We start from the raw sequence: 17701 nt of genomic DNA, 5'->3' as shown, positions 1-17701 counted from the left end.
GTTGGGCCTTCTATGGCAAGCTAGTTCACACTTGGGAACGTTTCTCTCCTGACTCTGGGGGTTTACAGTTTCAGAGCAAAAACGTCTACAATTATAGAGCAAACACTGATGCGATGGCTACACTAGAGAGCTTCAATGCAGCTGCACTACTATAAGCGCTGTATTGTTGCTGCTCTAAGCCGACGGGAGAGAGCTCTCCTGCGAACTTAATTGATCCACTCCCAACAAGCGGCGGTAGCCATGTTGGCGGGAGAAGCTCTCCTGCCGACATAGTGCTGTCCACACCAGTGTTTAGCTCAGTGTAACTTATGTCATTCAGGGGGGTGACTTATTCACACCCCTGAGTGACATAAGTTATACCGACATAAGTGGTAGTGTAGCCATAGCCTTAAATATTACCTTACAACATGGGTACAGTTATTATAAGTGAGATGAATACAAGCAGCAACATACAAGCATTTCATAGAGTCTAAACACTAAATACATTCTTGTAAGACCTATTTTGAGCAAAACTAACATACAGGTGACCTGGTCTTTCAGTTCTCAGCTAATGCCTGCAGCCTGGGCCAGAGTTGGCATCTGGCCTGCCAGTATCACAGACATACTGTTAGACTTCTGTTAAACTCTTTGTTTTATTCTTACATCATCTTTCCAACCAGCCCCATATATCTGTTTTCATCCACCTGTTTGACATATAAACTGTAAGGTCTCTGGGGCAGGGACTGTCTTCTTTGCTAGTTGTCTATCTAGTGCTTAGCATAATGGGCTCCTGATCCTGGACTGTGGTTCCAAGGCAATAGCATAGCACAAATAAATAATAATTAAGAATAATAATTTATAAATGGATAAAGTGAGGCATAGAAATGCTAAGTGACTTTGCCAAGATCACAAAGAAAGTCTCTGGCACAGTTAGGCCTCCTGGCTTCCTGTCCTGTGCTTTGACCACACCATCCTCCTTCCTCATGGTCTAAGCCACCATTTTTACTTGTATGTTTTCTGTTGTACTGAGAAAACCTTATTCAGTGTCTGTTTCTGTAGTACTTTGCAGATAGAGAGCAGTGTGTCTGAAACTGGACATTTCTATTAGTGTGCTTTTAAAGGGCGGTATGCGCTCCAATCTAAAATGTTATCTATCAGTCTCATACGTTCACCTGAGGCACAGAGAAGGTCAGTGTTGACAGATGTTAGCTTTGTCCTTAGGGTTCCTCAGCCTGAAAACAGAGAGGTTACAAACTAAACTTAGAAATAGTGTGATCAGGGCAGGAGCGCCGCCAGCTTTTTTGCCGCCCTAAGCGGCAGAAGGTCCCGCCCCCGAAATGCCGCCCCCAACAGAGGCGGCAGAAGGTCCCGCCCCCGAAATACCATTGACGACCGGGGCGGCCGAAGATCCGGCCGCCGCGGTCGCCGCCCCCCAAATGTTAGCACCCTAGACGACCGCCTAGGTCACCTAATGGGTTGCGCCAGCCCTGGATCAGGGTTAACTGGACCTTTGACTCCCCTCCTTCCATTGGTCTTCCTTGAGGACACCCACCTATGGACTCTGGCTACCTAGTCATCACCTCTCTCAGGCAGAGACCTGCATCTGTTTCCCTAAGGGGGAGTAAGCTTGCAGTCCCTGTCCGCCTTACTCTGGGGTCCAGTACCTGGAGCTAACCTTTCTATGCAGGCTATGACAGTGTGTACCAGTTAACCACCAGCCTGCACAAAGCATGATACATTTACTGTTTGGATAAAAGCATTACAGAGAAAACATAAAAAAAAATAAAAATAAAAGTTCCTACACGATTACTAAACATACCAGGACTCACCCATCACTATTAAGGGGCCCTACTAAGCCAAAGTCATTCCAACCTTTCAGTAAAGATTGGGTCCCTGTAGGACCTAACATTCTGTCTGTTTGTTGAATCTAAAGGCAGATTCCGAGTTTCCCCAAATTTGACCAAAAGCCTTTTCTCTCTGAAAAAGCCAGCCTGCCCTCCCCCCCACACACTGTTTTTAGTTCCTGGAGGAGCTGTGGTAACCACCCCTCCGCCTGCCTGCCCCGATGGAATGGCACACAATCCCTGGCCCCCAATGAGACATAAACCATTCATAAACTTAATACGGTCCCCCAAAGATACTGCATGTGGTTGCAATATCCATCACATACAGTCTACAGTGTTCAAAGGACATCTAATCATGCCCTGGAATGAAGATCTGGATCTAGAAAGAGGCTACAATATTGGGGCTCTGTGACACCCATCAATTAATTTGCAGTCTTTAGTTTATGCCCCAGAGTGCCTTGAAAGACTATTAATCTTTTTTTCTATGATCACTTATGTGGTGCCATCCCACTCTTTTTCCATTTCCAAGTTCAGCAATTTTCTGAGATTGTGTGTGTCAGCACACACTGTTCTAATAAAATCCACAGTGCTTTTAAATTCTAAAGAGCCAGAGTTCTGTCCTTTTCAGCATGCTGCTGGCTCCTCCTCCAACATATTAATGGCATCCTCTCTGTCCATCTGGCATGCTTCCTTATAAACACATAGGATCACCTTTTCAAAAGAGCTCTGCTCCATTTTAGGCACCTAAAGGAGATGGCTATCTGTGGGAGCAGGCTGCGTGCTAAGCACATTTAAAAAAATGGCACATAATTCTCTACTGCCTAGACTATTTTTTGTTCTAGCTCTAGTTAAAGATAACTGCATGCTCAACCTGTCTCCTTAGCCTCAGTGCTGAGCATAGACGTTTTGTGACTGAGTGTCTGTGATCCTGATAAGGCATGACCAAAGGAGGCTGGGCCCAGGAGTTTGAGTATGCTGTCGAACCAATCTTTTTAGCCACATGAAAAGTGGAGTAATTGCAGCTCTGCACCACTTGCCCTTCTGAGAAACCAGCAGTTCCCGATGTAGTGCTATGACAGAGGGGCTGGTGTCTGTCCATTCGAGATATTTAGTGTGAAATAAGTGTATGGTAAAAATGGAGTTATTGACGTTACTTTGGCAATCCCAGAGAGATATGGAATGGGGCTCAGGAAGTTATGCATTTGAAAGGAGGCTATTTAGCAACACTCAAGGCCCTTCTTTCCTTCCCTAACCAATCTCCTGGAGGATGGGGGTGAGGTGGGGGGAATACAATGCATACGTTTATCAATATCTATTCTGTGTCTTTATCTTCAGAGGATTTCTTGGGGAAATTTTTGCAATGATAATGAATTCTGGGGAAAAACCTGAGCATCAAAGAACGTGGTAGGGACACAGAGACTTGAAAAACGGAAGCCTGGAACATAGGAGAGATCTCAGAGACACAGCAGGGAGGCCAACTGATCAGGGAATGGTCAGAAAAGGCTGATTGCAACAGGTGTAAACTTTTCTTGCCTCTGAGACAAAGTTAAGAGGAAGCCTTTCTCACTGTGCTTTGCAAAGTATCCAGATAAGGCATGTTATACAAGTTCATTTTTGCCTTACTACCACTTTCCTTCTGTTTTTTATAAATCTTGTTTTGACGAAAGCTAGTGTTGCATCTGGTCATTTCACACAGGTGGCTCTCCTAGAGATGAGAGCCCCTCAAACACGAAGGAGAGATGCTGAAGAGTAAGGCATTTTGGGAACCTCAACCCACACTAGATATCTTGGCCATAGCCATAGGTGTTCTCTCCCCTTGACGTGTGTTGCCAAAGGACTGTGGTCAGATGCGCAATCAAGGGAAGAACCCTAAAGACCAAGGAGGAAATGAGTGTTGGCAAGGGCGCAGCTAACAGTTATGATCAATCACTTCTTTCTATAACTGGGGCTAGAGGAGCTTCAGGACATTTGGTGTCTGACTTCTTTACTCTGGTTTAAATTTCCAGTTGAACACACGGAGTAGAACATTTTTTGGGTGAAACCCAAGTGCTATCTTCATATGGGCCATCCCCGTACACAACTTCATATCGCTTTCACTCCTGTCATATCCCAAAACAGCCATCCTCCCCTTCTCCCCCTTCACCTTCCTCTCAGCTCTTCTTTTTATTGAAGAATGTGCCCTCTCCCTGCAGGATCTGGCACATGCTCTCTCCTTTCTCTCAGTGGCTCAGAGTGAGTTTCTGCCAGTTCAGATGTAGATGGGAGGGAGGCTAAGTGGCTGCAGGAAGCTGCACTATAGGAGACTCTGTGGAAGGCTGTAGTGGGAATGAATGAGAATGGGATGTTCACATACTACAGTAAGGAACAGGAAAGAAGAAAACAGTAGTTGTCCCACCATGTTCTATTTACCATTTTCTTCCAGTGCTGGTATCTTTACTGTACTTCCTATCTTATCCTCTAAGCCCCCCCCCTTAAAAAAAAAAGAATGTGTCTTGCTAGAGTTGTGTGTGAGCCATGGGTCATAGACCCATTAATACAATGAGGGGGGGGGGGGGAAGAGGAAGAAAAGTGAGGAGACTACTAAAATATAAAAATATATGACTCTTAATTGAAGTTCCCACAGAAACAGCTGCATAAGAAATCCTCTTTATAAACTACCCAATGAAGGGGGGAAACATTTTAACTACAACCCTTCCTAAAGTTTCCTACTTTCCCAGACTGAAATAAGCTTCTTAAACTCAAAAACTCCTGAGCTAAGTTACAACTCCAAGATAGAATGAAACCCTTAAACCACCACAGACCTCTACTAAGGTGAACTCCCAAATTGAATAAGCTGAACTCCCCTACTATAGAGAACTCCCCAGCCATAGAGCAGACTTTATAATTCCTGAGCCTCCGCCCTAACAGGTTCTGTCCAATCAGCCCCCAGCATCTGACTCACACAGGAGTTTTAATTCTGAGACTCAATTTAACCCATTTAGAAACCAACCCCTCAGCAATGCCCCACACCTGCCTTGAGACCTACAACCCTACTTTAGTGCTGTCACCAATCCTGCTGCTTAGTTTTTGTTCTTCTCAATTTTCTATTATGCTGTCTTTCTCTCTTTTCATTTCTTCATGTTTCCTTTACTGTTTTCTTTCTTTCTCATTGCCCCACCAATCTGTCACCTGTTGATACCCCCCTCCTTTTTATTATATCTCTTCTTCCTTGCTCCTCCATTTCTTTTCTTCACCTCATCTTGTCTCTTCTTCAGCCAGGTCATCTGGATGCCTTTCCTCCTAAATCACCCACTGTGGAACAGCAGCAGCATGGGTTTTTAAGGTGGAAGGGGGTTGGAGAGCAGGAGAGCTTGCAGCTGAGTCTGTGAGAGTGGACACCTACCCTGAACTCAGCAGGTGTAGCAGTGGTCCCTAAAGAAAGCGGGTGCGTTATGATGGCAGGATTTATGTCCCCCAAGCCCTACTATGTGATGATATGCAGAATGATAACTAGATCTTTTAAATTCACCCAATTCACTGAAACACTTTAGCCCATGCTTTAAGTACATTCTTATTCAACAAAGTGTAGCATGTACTGAACTTCAAGCATACCTAAATCTCCTTCTCTCCCCCCATGCACATTAATGTTTCAGTATCTCAGACATTATCTGTATTACCACTGCACCAAATTTTATTTCTGGTGGGTAGAAAATGTAGCGCTATGAAAAAAATAATGTTCTGGATATCTGTGTAAGACTACATGTTGATTAATTGAAAATGAAGCTATGATTTGAAACAGAGCAGCCACATTTTGTCAATCCACCCCAAAGAAAAATCCACTCTGACCTGTTCTTTCAAAAACTTCCACACTCCAACAGGATTAATACATAGTATCTATCTATCTATCGATCTAAAATATGGAATGTTTGTGGAGACTTGGTTCCCTTTATGACCAAAATATAAAAATTCTGGGAAGTCATTTTTAGTGCTGGAATAAAGAAATGACAGAGATGGATGATCTACCTGATGATCCACTGATGATCCTATTGATGCGTTTGGCTAAAATGAAAAGATGAAAAGAAAAACATGAATCTGATATTTCACATGTTGGTGGTTGCATACTGTGAAGCTGCAACAAAATGCATAAAAAAGAGGCTCCAAGTGTACAGAACTGGTTAGAAAGTGTTTGGGAAGCATTAATAATGGGACAACTAACAGACGCAAAAAACAGCTTCTTTGGAGACCGTCACACAGTTTTTTCATCCCTTTATATGTTTGTAAAGAAAAACAGACACAATTAACAGTCAGAACCCCCCGCAAAAAACCCCAATAACCAAATGTTAAATATTTTAAAAGCATGATCTAGGTTTATATATGATGGATTATGGAAACATGACATACATGAGTATCTACAGCTGTTTGAAGAACTCTGGTGACATGCTCTCATAATTTCCTCATTCACTTTTTTGTTCTCATGTGAAATTGTTGCATTGCGGTATTGAATCTTGTTAAAAGAAAAAAGTCAAAGTAATATAATGGAACAATAGTAAATGAGATTCATTAGGTGTTAGCATAAAGTAACTCTACTAAGACATTAAGTTTACGACTGTATTAAGAAACGGGGAAGTAATTATAGAAAAAAGGCCTTCTGAAAACTCTACATATGTTATAAAGGAGCTTGGAATTAAGACAAAGCTAAGCCATGAGTGTACTATGTGTCTTAGAAGGCTTATGGATCCCTGCCATGAACTGTAAGAAACCCATGGTTCCCCTTGTGAGTCTCCAGAGGCTCTTTGGTGACCTCCAGAATCAACATCACTCCCCACAAGTGATAGGGACTGCTTGGCAGCTTTAGAACACCCATCTGGGCCTCTTTGGCTGCTTTAGCAGCTTCATCAGCCCTCAGATGATCCAAAAAGTATTGCAGGTTGCAATTTTCTGTGAGAATTCCAAGGATACTTGCTTGAAAATGAAAGTAATGGAGGTTTACACAAAACTTGCTATGGGATTTATTGGATTGCTTATTGTTTTTGTTGAAGAATTGGTTGGTTGACCTAAAATATGCAAAATATAGGCTCACACTTTAGTTTAAGTGCCTATGCAATTGATGGTACATTGTGTATCTTGGCATGCAGGCCCTTAAATATTTTAATCATATTGTTAATCATGGATAAAAAGTTAAAAATTAAAGTAGATTCCAATAGAGATCAAGGAGTTTTAATTGGATGAGTAATCAAGAGTGGTTACTAAATCCTTTAGAAATGTGTCTTTAAAGGGCATTTCCCCCCCATTTTCATTTAACATCTTTGGCCTTTGTACACACTTTGTTGAAGGTTTATGCACTCTTTTTAAAAATGAAAGACTGATTCAGAAACTTGAACAATTGAAAATAATTGCACAGGCAATTTACCCACATTACTTTAAATGAAACTGAGCTTTTGCCATCTAGCTAATAGGCTGGTTAGAGAAAAGAAGAAATATTTTAGTATCTCATTTATATAATGAGTAAGAGTTGAAATAAGCTTTGCTGCAGATAAGAATTCTGGAGATACTGTTTTCCCATAATCCATAAGGTATAGGAAACCAGGAACCAACTACTGTTCTCAGTCATAGCAGCATAAACATAGAGTAACCCCATTAAAGTCAATAGAGTTACTTGAGAGTTAAACTGGTGTAACTGACAGAAGAATCTGCTCCTACTATTTTAACTTGGATGTGCTCTTGCAGAGAAGAATGAAAAAAAGAAACTCAATTTACTAACAATTTGCATGGCACAATTTCCATAAATTTTACTAATAGAGCAATTTATAAAAATTGTGCTGGTATATTAAGGAGCCCAATTTACCAAATGCATTTAGAATCATAAACCGAGGTTTGTCGGTAATGCAGCTATATTTTCAAATAGTGATTTATGTGTAAAACAAATTGTCTGTCTGTTTTCATTCATGCTACATTATGTTAATACCTAGTATAGACAAGAACAAATAATGAAATACTCGGATTTTTTGTTTATCTACAGATTGTAATGACGGTAGCCACATATTCTGGAGGCATTAGACTTTGTTGCTATTGAAAATCATTCTTAACTAGGGCACTATGGATATTTTTGTGAAAATTATTGAAAAATTATTTTCTAAAACTCTCTAGCTTGTCAGTCAAACAAATAACTCAACATATAGACATGAATACATTAGCACCTTGCTAATCCACACTTAGCTAAACCTTATGATTTAAAAATCCATTTGCAAAATGAGCGGTCTCTGCCCACCTATCAGCAAAGATTTAACAGCAGATGTTGCTGTGAGGTCTTTTATTGCTAATACTGCATTATTTAAAATATACACTCTATTACATTTACTAGTACGTTATGAACGATCATAAAGGATGAATGAATGAATTAAAAGGATACATCTGGTGGATGCACTATCTTTGTTCATTTAGGAGCAAATCCTGCTTCCATGCTCTTTGGGCATGAGTGGCAGTCCACTTGCAGGGGATCCTGTGTGGTTCTCCTACACAAGGAGGAAGGGCAGAATGTAGGAAAGCCATGGAGGATGTGTGTGCATTCCCTGTGCAGAATGCCACCAAGCTCCATAGGTGCTTCCTCTGTGCTCTTTACAGGGTAGGGGAAATGTGAGGTGGGGCTGAAGGATCCACTAATGCATTGGTCTTCCAGTTCTTCCCCTTGCAGGGCATGTCTGTGCACATGCACACACAGGTGCTACAGTTACGCTGGAGCAGCAGCCATGGAAAGTTTCCTTTGCCACTACTGCCTGAACTGGGAGGAGAAATTGTTACCTCCCCCACGCACATACACTGCAGCATTCAGCAGCACCCAGACAAATTAGTTGGTTTGGGTACTGAGGAGAGGATTTTAGCCTCATTTGCTAATTCTTAATGTGTGTCCCATCCGATGCTGTGACTCATTGAGCTTCTACTGTGTATTAGCCTCTGATGAGTGGCAACTGTTATCAACAAACACTGGGAGATGAGAAGGAAAAAGAAAAAAAATCAAATCTGTCTACATTGCATAAGAAGTCCTTGTATTTTAATCATGCTATACCCCTTAAATATTACTGCAGTAGACGGTCTTCTCATTATGTTCTAAATAGTTTTAAATGCAGCTCCATTTAGGATCAAACCCTCCATTTTTCTGTGGGAAATTAACCATATTTTTTCCCTAGAGGCCATTCTCCCACCAGCTTCCACCAGGTGGCATAGCAGGGAACTTACTCCAACATCCATACAATCAAGTTGCATTTATAAGCCAATGCTCTACTGGGCTGCTGCCTGTGCCTTCTAATGGTGTATTTCTCTAGTCCAGTAACAATGCTCCACGGTCTTTATTATCCTGGAAGAGTTTGCTAAGCTTAATGCTGGTAGAATGTTATTATAAATGAGTTGTGAAAATTGTAGTAAAGTAAGAAAGGTTTGGACTTTTCTAAATGTTGGTGAATGGATGACTGTCTTACTTATGTGCTAATCTCTGTATTTCTCATGTTAAGAATAATATCTCTGCATTTGTGTTTCATAACTTTCACGTGGCTGGGACAGACCCCATGTAACAAAAGATATTAATCATTGTTGAGTCTCGCCCTTACAAAAGGTTACACCCCATGGGAGAGCGAGAGTGGTCAATTAATACCCATTACAAAGCAACAGGTCCAGAGGAAACGCCTCAATTCTCAATGCAGCAGGTAGAAACCACTTTACAGGACAACAGAGAAGAGGAAGATCTCACCCATGGATGAGTCACACAGAATGACTTCACCAAAGAATTACCTCATGGACCCTTGCCCTGCCTCTGGCCTTTGCATCTGTGAGCCTAGGGGTCAGAATGGCCACATGGCAGGGTTTCAAATAAAAGCCGTCTAGTGGAAGGAAACAAGGTTCTTTGTACCAGACTGGATCCTAAGAGGCAGGGACTTTGGCTATGTTTATACTACAGCTTATGTTGGCCAGGGCCGGCTCTGGCTTTTTTGCCGCCCCAGGCAAAAAAGCCGCCGCCCCCCCCCCCCCCGCGGGGGGGGGGGGGGGGCGCAGAGCCCGGGGGGGGGGGGGGCGGTGAGCCCCGGCGGGGGCTCCGCTCTCCCGCCGGGGGGAGGGCGGCCGGAGCCCCGGGGCGAGGGTGGCGAGCCCCAGCGGGGACTACGCTCTCCCGACGGCGGCCGGGGGGAGGGCGCCGGAGGGGAGGGCGGCCGGAGCACTGGGAGGAGGGCAGCGAGCCCCGGCGGGGGCTTGGCGGCCAGAGCGCCGGGGGCAGGGCGGCGAGAGGGCGGCGAGCCCCGGCGGGGGCTCGGCTCTCCCCCCGGCGGCCAGAGCGCCGGGGGCAGGGCGGCGAGAGGGCGGCGAGCCCCGGCTGGGGCTCGGCTCTCCCCCCGGCGGCCAGAGCGCCGCGCCGCCCCCCTCCAGGTGCCGGGGGGAGGGCGGCCAGAGCGCCGGGGGGAGGGCGGCGAGCCCGGCTGTGGCCCCGCTCTCCCCGGCGGCCCGAGCGCCGCGCCGCCCCCCTCCAGGTGCCGCCCCAAGCACCAGCTTGGTTGCCTGGTGCCTGGAGCCGGCCCTGATGTTGGCATAACTTATGTCACACAGGAAGGTGAATAAATCACCCCCCCCCGAGCGACATAAGTCACACCGACATAAGCATCGGTGTGGACAGTGCTATATTGGTGGGAGAGCTTCTCTGGCTGACATAGCTTCTGCTGCCCGTGGGGGTTGGAGTAGTTAAGCCGACGGTAGAGAGCTCTTCCATCGTTTTAGAGCAGCTATATTAGAGAGCTTACAGCAGTGCAGCTGCGCGGCTGTACCCTCTCCAGTTTAGCCATGTCCTTTGTGTGCCAGGTAAAGGAGTCCTAGCTGGGATAAGCCTCCGAAGCTGAACCTATAAGACTTTTGTTATGTTGAACAAAAGTTTTATAAGATAATAAACTTAAATTTATATCTGTGTCTTTAGTATTCTTAGCAATGTGCAATTATCTCTGGCTACGTTTTTACTGAATTAAGCCTACCAAAGTTCATGACAGGACTGGACAGAGCACTGTCCTGCTGGGTAAAGGAGGGAGCTCTAAGAAGGAACTGACGTGTGGTATATATCTAGTCCTTTTGGAAAAGTGGAACTTGGATTTTCTGAGGCATTGTGGTAAAAGGGCCTAATATGACGGGGGGTTCACTTACTTGATGTCAAGAGGGACTGGGCTTTCCAAGGGAACTGTTTAAACTTTAAACCTTATTAACTCAGGAGTTAATAAGCAGTGCTGTAGCGGGTGTGTCTAAGGATTAGAGCCACAGCTGGCACAGGGTTAACTTCACAATTATTGAACAGTCTGTGCTGAAGTGGAACCCATGGCCCTGAGATACCGAGGGGCCTGACACATTGGCATCATGTACCACAGGGCAGTTCAATCTAAGGATCGAAATTCCCAATGCTGTTAAAATTGATAGCTAAGAGATTCTGGAGTGCTAATTTAGAGACAAGAAAAGACAGAATGAGCAGGGTAGAGTCTTTTGACAAACTGAACAAGAAAACCCTTGAACATTGATGCTTACAATTCAATTTACTCCATAAGGGAAAAATCAGTCCAAGAGCTGAGAGCCATGTTCACTGAGAGGAGATGGACCCAGGGTTGGAAAGCCAGCCATCCTTTAATCCCACAGAGACGGCCATTTAGGCAGAACTAGCCAGACTACAGCACTTATGGGACAATGAGGATTGTGTCCACCAGGTCAAATGGCTGAACTGAGAATCCAAGAGAGAGGCAGAAGCAGCAGCGCAGGAGAGAGCAGTCGCAGCCTGTGAGAGAGAAGCAGTGATGGAGGCTGATGCACACCAACAAAAAAGGAGGAGGGGGAACAGAAATCCTTGCAGCTCCAGATTCTACTTGCAGAAAAGCAGCCTGTGCCCATGGGTAACCCCGCACCGAATTTGAAATGAGACAGCATTTGCTGACCACTGAAAGACGCCGATCTGATCAAAGACTATTTAACGTCTTTTGAAAGGCTTTGCTGTGCACATAAGGTACCCTTTGGAAAACAGATGTCAATTCTGGCTGTCTTGCAAAGCCATGCTAGTCTTTAATGCAATGGACCTTGAGGAAGCTATGGACTATAATAAATGTAAAGATGCTGTATTAATACGTTACCAAATTAGTCCGGAATATTATAGACGGAAGTTTAGAAATTCTAAAATGCGTTATGTGACGTCTCATGAGGAATTTATGCATGAAATGTGTAACTACCCAACTAAATGGATTTCGGGGAAAAGGGGCTCAGGGAAATTACAACCAGTTGTTTGGTTTAATTGCTCAAGACTTTTTTTTTTTCACTCACGTTCTGATGAGGTGAGGGCCAATGTCTGGGAAAGAGAGCGAAAAATGGTTAAAATAGCAGCCACTGCTGCTGATTCATATGCACAAGCCCAAACACCAATGGGACAGAAGGTTCCCAGAGAGGATTAAATATCACAGTTTATCCCGGGTAGGTGGGAAGGGGGGAAATGGAGGCAAACCTAACCCCAACTTCAACAAAAAGGCCCAAGGGAACTGCGGATATAGATCACCCATTCCAAAGGGATAGATCCAGAGATGCTATAAATGCCAATCCCCAATCATATAATACCCGGATTGCCCATTGCTCAGGGGACCCCAGCAACCCACACCCCAGCCAGCCATAGTAAAAGCCACTACCGTGGATCGAGGGACAATAGCAGAGGCTGGCTTACTGGATATTCGAAAGCTACTGCTTTGAATAACATGAAACAATGTAGGGATTCCCAGAGAAATTTTCTCAGACCATGGAGCAGACTTCATGTGGCTGGGGTTTTTTTGTAAAATCATGGGCACTGTGTGGGGTGAAGCATTTATTAACTGCCCCTTATCACCTAGAAACTAATGGTTTGGTTGAGAGGTACAATGGAACACTAAAGTCTACGTTAAGAATGTATGTTTCCAGGAGAATGACTGGGATGTATTATTGGCTTATTTGCTGTTTGCCTATATGGAAGTACCCCAAGTCTCTACAGGGTTTGCTCCCTTTCATCTTCTGTATGGAAGAAAGGTGATGGGTCCTCTGGATCTAATCTGAGGTACCTAGGAAGGTAGCACTGAAGAATCAGGGCAGCTGGTACTCAAATACATAACTTGTTTTAGAGAAGATCTGAAGATGTGACCTGAAAGTACTGGCAAATTCCATTAGATGCAGATGCCCAAGAAAAATCCACTTTCATAAGGAATCTGGCCTATATGAATTCAAAGTTATTCCTTTTTGTTTGATCAGTGCAGGTGCAATCTTTCAAAGCCTGGTTAATGATGAGTTGCAGGGTTTACAAAATTTTGCCCAAGTGTACATAGACCACAAGGCCATTTTTAGACCACTTGAACCACGTGGGTGCAGTGTTGCAGAGACTTAAAGCAGCAACCTACTGGTCAAGGTGTCCAAGTATAAAATAGGAGTGGCAGAGTTGCCTTACTTGCGACATCGAGGGGGTGGGGGATGACTGATCCTAAACTAAATATTTTGTTTCAGATTTCCTAAAGGGAAATTTTGATTTTAGTGGAAATTGTATTTTCCATTGAAAAATCCTTCTTACAGAAAATTCTTGACCAGCCTTTGCCATTAGATTGGCTGTGATGTGGAAATATTATGTTAAATTCTACTGATGGTGCGGAAATTCCAGACAGGCAAATTGAGGGGAGTTTTGGTCATGAATCAAATAAATTCTTCTCTGATTTACCTCCTTGTTCAACGCTACTGAACTGAAACAGGTTGCAAGTCAGAGCAAAATTTATTCCTCCTCCTTTTTCCGTTTTATGTCTAAAACTATTTATAACATGTCTAGCTTGATTGTACTGAAATAAGTTTTGAATTGGTAGGCTAAATTTATTTCATATATCATCAAATGATTTAAGTGCAGATGAACTGAACTGAAGTGCATAAACACTTAACCCATTGTTGGAACAACACATCTATCATTTACACTGGAAATGAAAGGTTCCCTACCAGGGGCAATATCTCTGATGTTTTATAGAGATATTTACAATTTATTTTCCTCTTCTTCCAGATACTTCAAGGGCCAAACTGCAGGGTTTATTATTCAGTACATTGGTCAATACTGTTTACATTTATAGTCTAATGAGGAATAGAAAGATAAGAGAGCTGTGCAGTGGGAGTCTATCACCAACTAGGTACAAGATGATATCTCCACCAACTAGTTAGAAAACAGGACTGTACTGCTAACAGCTTTGCTTGCTGAATCCTTTCCAAAGCAAATAGGGATCATTTATGTTACACATCCAAGTCTTAATCTGAGAAAATGTATTATCTTAATACAATTAAGTACCCTGTTATCACTATGATAGATGTTATATAACTATCTAAATATTTACAGAAACATATATAAAGGATACAGTACATAGGAAAGTACATCTGGAGTACTGTGTCCAGTTTTGGGCCCCACACTACAAGAAGGATGTGGAAAAATTGGAAAGTGTCCAGCGGAGGCTGTGGGAACTGGGATTATTTAGTCTGCAGAAGAGAAGAATGAGAGGACACTTGATAGCCGCTTTCAGCTACCTGAAAGGGGGTTCTAAAGAGGATGGATCTAGACTGTTCTCAGTGGTACCAGATGACAGAACAAGGAGTAATGATCTCACATTGCAGTGGGGGAGGATTAGGTTGGATATTAGGAAAAACTTTTTCACTAGGAGGGTGGTGAAGCACTGGAATGGGTTACCTAGGGAGGTGGTGGAATCTCCTTCCTTAGATGTTTTTAAGGTAAGGCTTGACAAAACCCTGTCTGGGATTATTTAGTTGGGGATTGGTCCTGCTTTGAGCAAGGTGTTGGACTAGATGACCTCCTGAGGTCCCTTCCAACCCTGATATTCTATGATTCTATTATCTTAAGTAGGTCAAGGTTGGATGCACCTTTTCTGGTGGAGGCAGTGGAATTTTTTTTTATGATCTCCTCTAAGGAAACTGATAAAATCAGCAACAGAGGGTCCTGTGGCACCTTTAAGACTAACAGAAGTATTGGGAGCATAAGCTTTCGTGGGTAAGAACCTCACTCCTTCAGATGCAAGTAAGAAGTGAGGTTCTTACCCACGAAAGCTTATGCTCCCAATACTTCTGTTAGTCTTAAAGGTGCCACAGGACCCTCTGTTGCTTTTTACAGATTCAGACTAACACGGCTACCCCTCTGATACTTGATAAAATCAGAGCATTTTCAAAGGGTTGTAATAGAGAGAATAGTTCCTCAACAGATCCCTTGATCAACCGTATGACCAGGAGTGTTGTCAGGGAGAATATATTGCCTCCGGGGAAGTAGGGTCATGCTATGATAGAAACCTATTCTACTGTCCCAGTGTTAGGGGGCAGGTTAATGTCTTGGGGAACAAATGCTATAGTCAAATGCTGTCTTCCCAGTACCATTCATCAAAAAGTATTGTTGACTCACCAGCAGACTTTGTATGGCGTGAATGGGGCTGATTTCAAATAGCTTTGTTCTTACTCCTGGAGACAGAGATTCCAGAAAGCATTACTGGGCAACTATTCATTTTCTTCAGTGCATGCTGTAAGGCTCAGTTTGTGGTGGGCTCTTTGGAAGTGGGGCGTTGCTTGATTGGCAATTTTGTTTTAGAGAGGGGTGGGTATTTTCCCCTGTTTTTTTTTCTTACTGGAATGGTTGGTTGGCTGTTGCTGTATATGGTGGTAGTTGCTGCTAGATATGTGTTAATGTTTAGTGCTGCTGTTAAACAATTGTTAAAGTTGCCTTGAGATTGTGATCGGTGCTTTTTGTGTGTGTTATCAACTGATATAAATAAATACCTTTTGTGAAGTCAAACAGGCTTGACCTACCAGTCACAACATGATATATTTTGTCAGCTGAGTATCAGAGGGGTGGTTGTCCTTAGGACAAAGAACCCTCCATCTTCTCCCCCATCCCTGTATACCCCGAGTAGAGAGATTGTTAATATAAATATTGTGAAAAAATAAAATCAAGATCCAGATTTTGCCCTTAGTTATATCTGGGCACGCCTGGTGTAACTGAGGGAAGAATTTGTTCCAAAGTATGTAGAAAATAAATATCGATGATGGAAAATGCCATCACTTACTTATTAAGCAGAGGAACTGACCAAGAGCAGTTAGGACAAGAAACTCCTCGAAACTGGATTCTTACCTTGCTGGAAAGTAGAATGGCATAATGAAGCCTGAAATCGTGGCTCAGCCAAAACAGGATGGAATGAGAGTGGAAGGGTGGTAGCCCTTAGAACAAAAGAACACACCCAAATACAGATGGTGCATTTCCTAAATGGGATGAAAAACAGAAAAGCATACAGCTAATAAGCATACAGCTAATAAGTGTCAAAAACACTAACATAGTAGCTCAAATGCATTTTCCATTCAGAAATACATAAAGAAAACATGACGAGCACACAGTTTCAGCCCTCACAAATAAGGAAATTATAATAATTCATTATTTGTTAAGTATTAAAAATATGCTTGGTGCTGAATAAGACAAAAGTCTCTCCTCCAAAGTGTTTACAATCAAAACACCAAATATACCCAGGGAATAGAAAGTGCCATTTTTGTATAGGCCCCAATTCAATACAATTCTTAAGCACATGTGTAGCCTCGTAACTTTAAGCACACGATTGTTCCCTATGAAGTCAATGAGACTCCTCAAGTGCTGAAAGTCATGCACATGCTTATGTGCTTTGCTAGATTCACTGGCGTAATAGCCACTTTTCTGAGTGTAATTATACTTTCACGTATCATATAGGGCAAGATGTTGGGGGGGTCCCTCCTATTAAAACTTTTAGGAGAGTTCACTTCTCCGTAAAGCAACAGACATGTTAAATTTTAAAAAAGAAAAGACGACAAGCCAATAAAGAGTTAATGAGAGCTTGGGTTGTATGGGATAAGAGTAAAACTTTGTAACACTGAATTAAACACTGGTAGGAGGAGGTTAGGACCAGCAGGGAAAGAGGTCAACCGAAACCTCTATTCTACTGTCAAGATAGTCCTGGGTAGAGCTATGTTAAACACAGATGGACTATTGGATAATTCTGAGCTTAGTCATGCTGGTCTAAATCTGCAGTGACTCCTCAGCCTTCAGTGCATTTATTCTGGATTTACATTTATGCCACTCAGAGCAGAATCTGGCCCTTTACATTTACTTGTGCAAATCATTTCTACAACTACTAGTGAATTAACACTATCTGTGGTCCTGTCAATTTGGTGATGTCTAATTCCCACCTGAGATGACCTCAGAGTGCAAATATTTCTTTGTCAATGAACAGCAGGAGTGACTGCTGGGTCAAAATAAAAGGAATATCCTGCAGGGACTATGCCAACACTTCCATATTTAGTGAGGATATCAGAGTCTATATTTTAAATTGGATCTACATTTAAATTGTATCTACCAGTTCAACAAGCTTAAACTTAGTATAAATATGACTCCAAGCCCATACCTGGGAGCGCAGTTATCCACAACATGATATTCTAGTGGTGGTATTTACCCTTCAGCTTGCATGCACACAGACAGATTCAAAAGGGATCATTTATCTCATCATAAAAAATACCTCACTGTGATACTGCATTCTAATATTAGACAAATATTGTGACTTATTGCGAGAAAGATAATATTGGGTTAAGACAAATACTGCCTTCACTGGGTCAAATTTTCAAATGGGTCTCAGCATGCCTGTGTTTTTGTACATAAAACGTTGTGCAGTCACCTGCCTGCACACATTTTTGTGCATTATCACTTCTATTTATATATCTACCAGAGTATTTATATGCCCCCCCATCACTAAAGGGCTTGTTTTTACAGAATGGGGGGTTGGCGGGAGGATTTTGCAGTAACTTTTGTTTTTCAAATTAAAATGCTCTGTGTCCACATGATGTAA

The sequence above is a fragment of the Emys orbicularis genome, chromosome 3, assembly GCF_028017835.1.
Source record: "Emys orbicularis isolate rEmyOrb1 chromosome 3, rEmyOrb1.hap1, whole genome shotgun sequence".
In the NCBI taxonomy this organism is placed as follows: Eukaryota; Metazoa; Chordata; order Testudines; family Emydidae; genus Emys; species Emys orbicularis.
Note: the sequence above shows the minus strand (reverse complement) of the source record.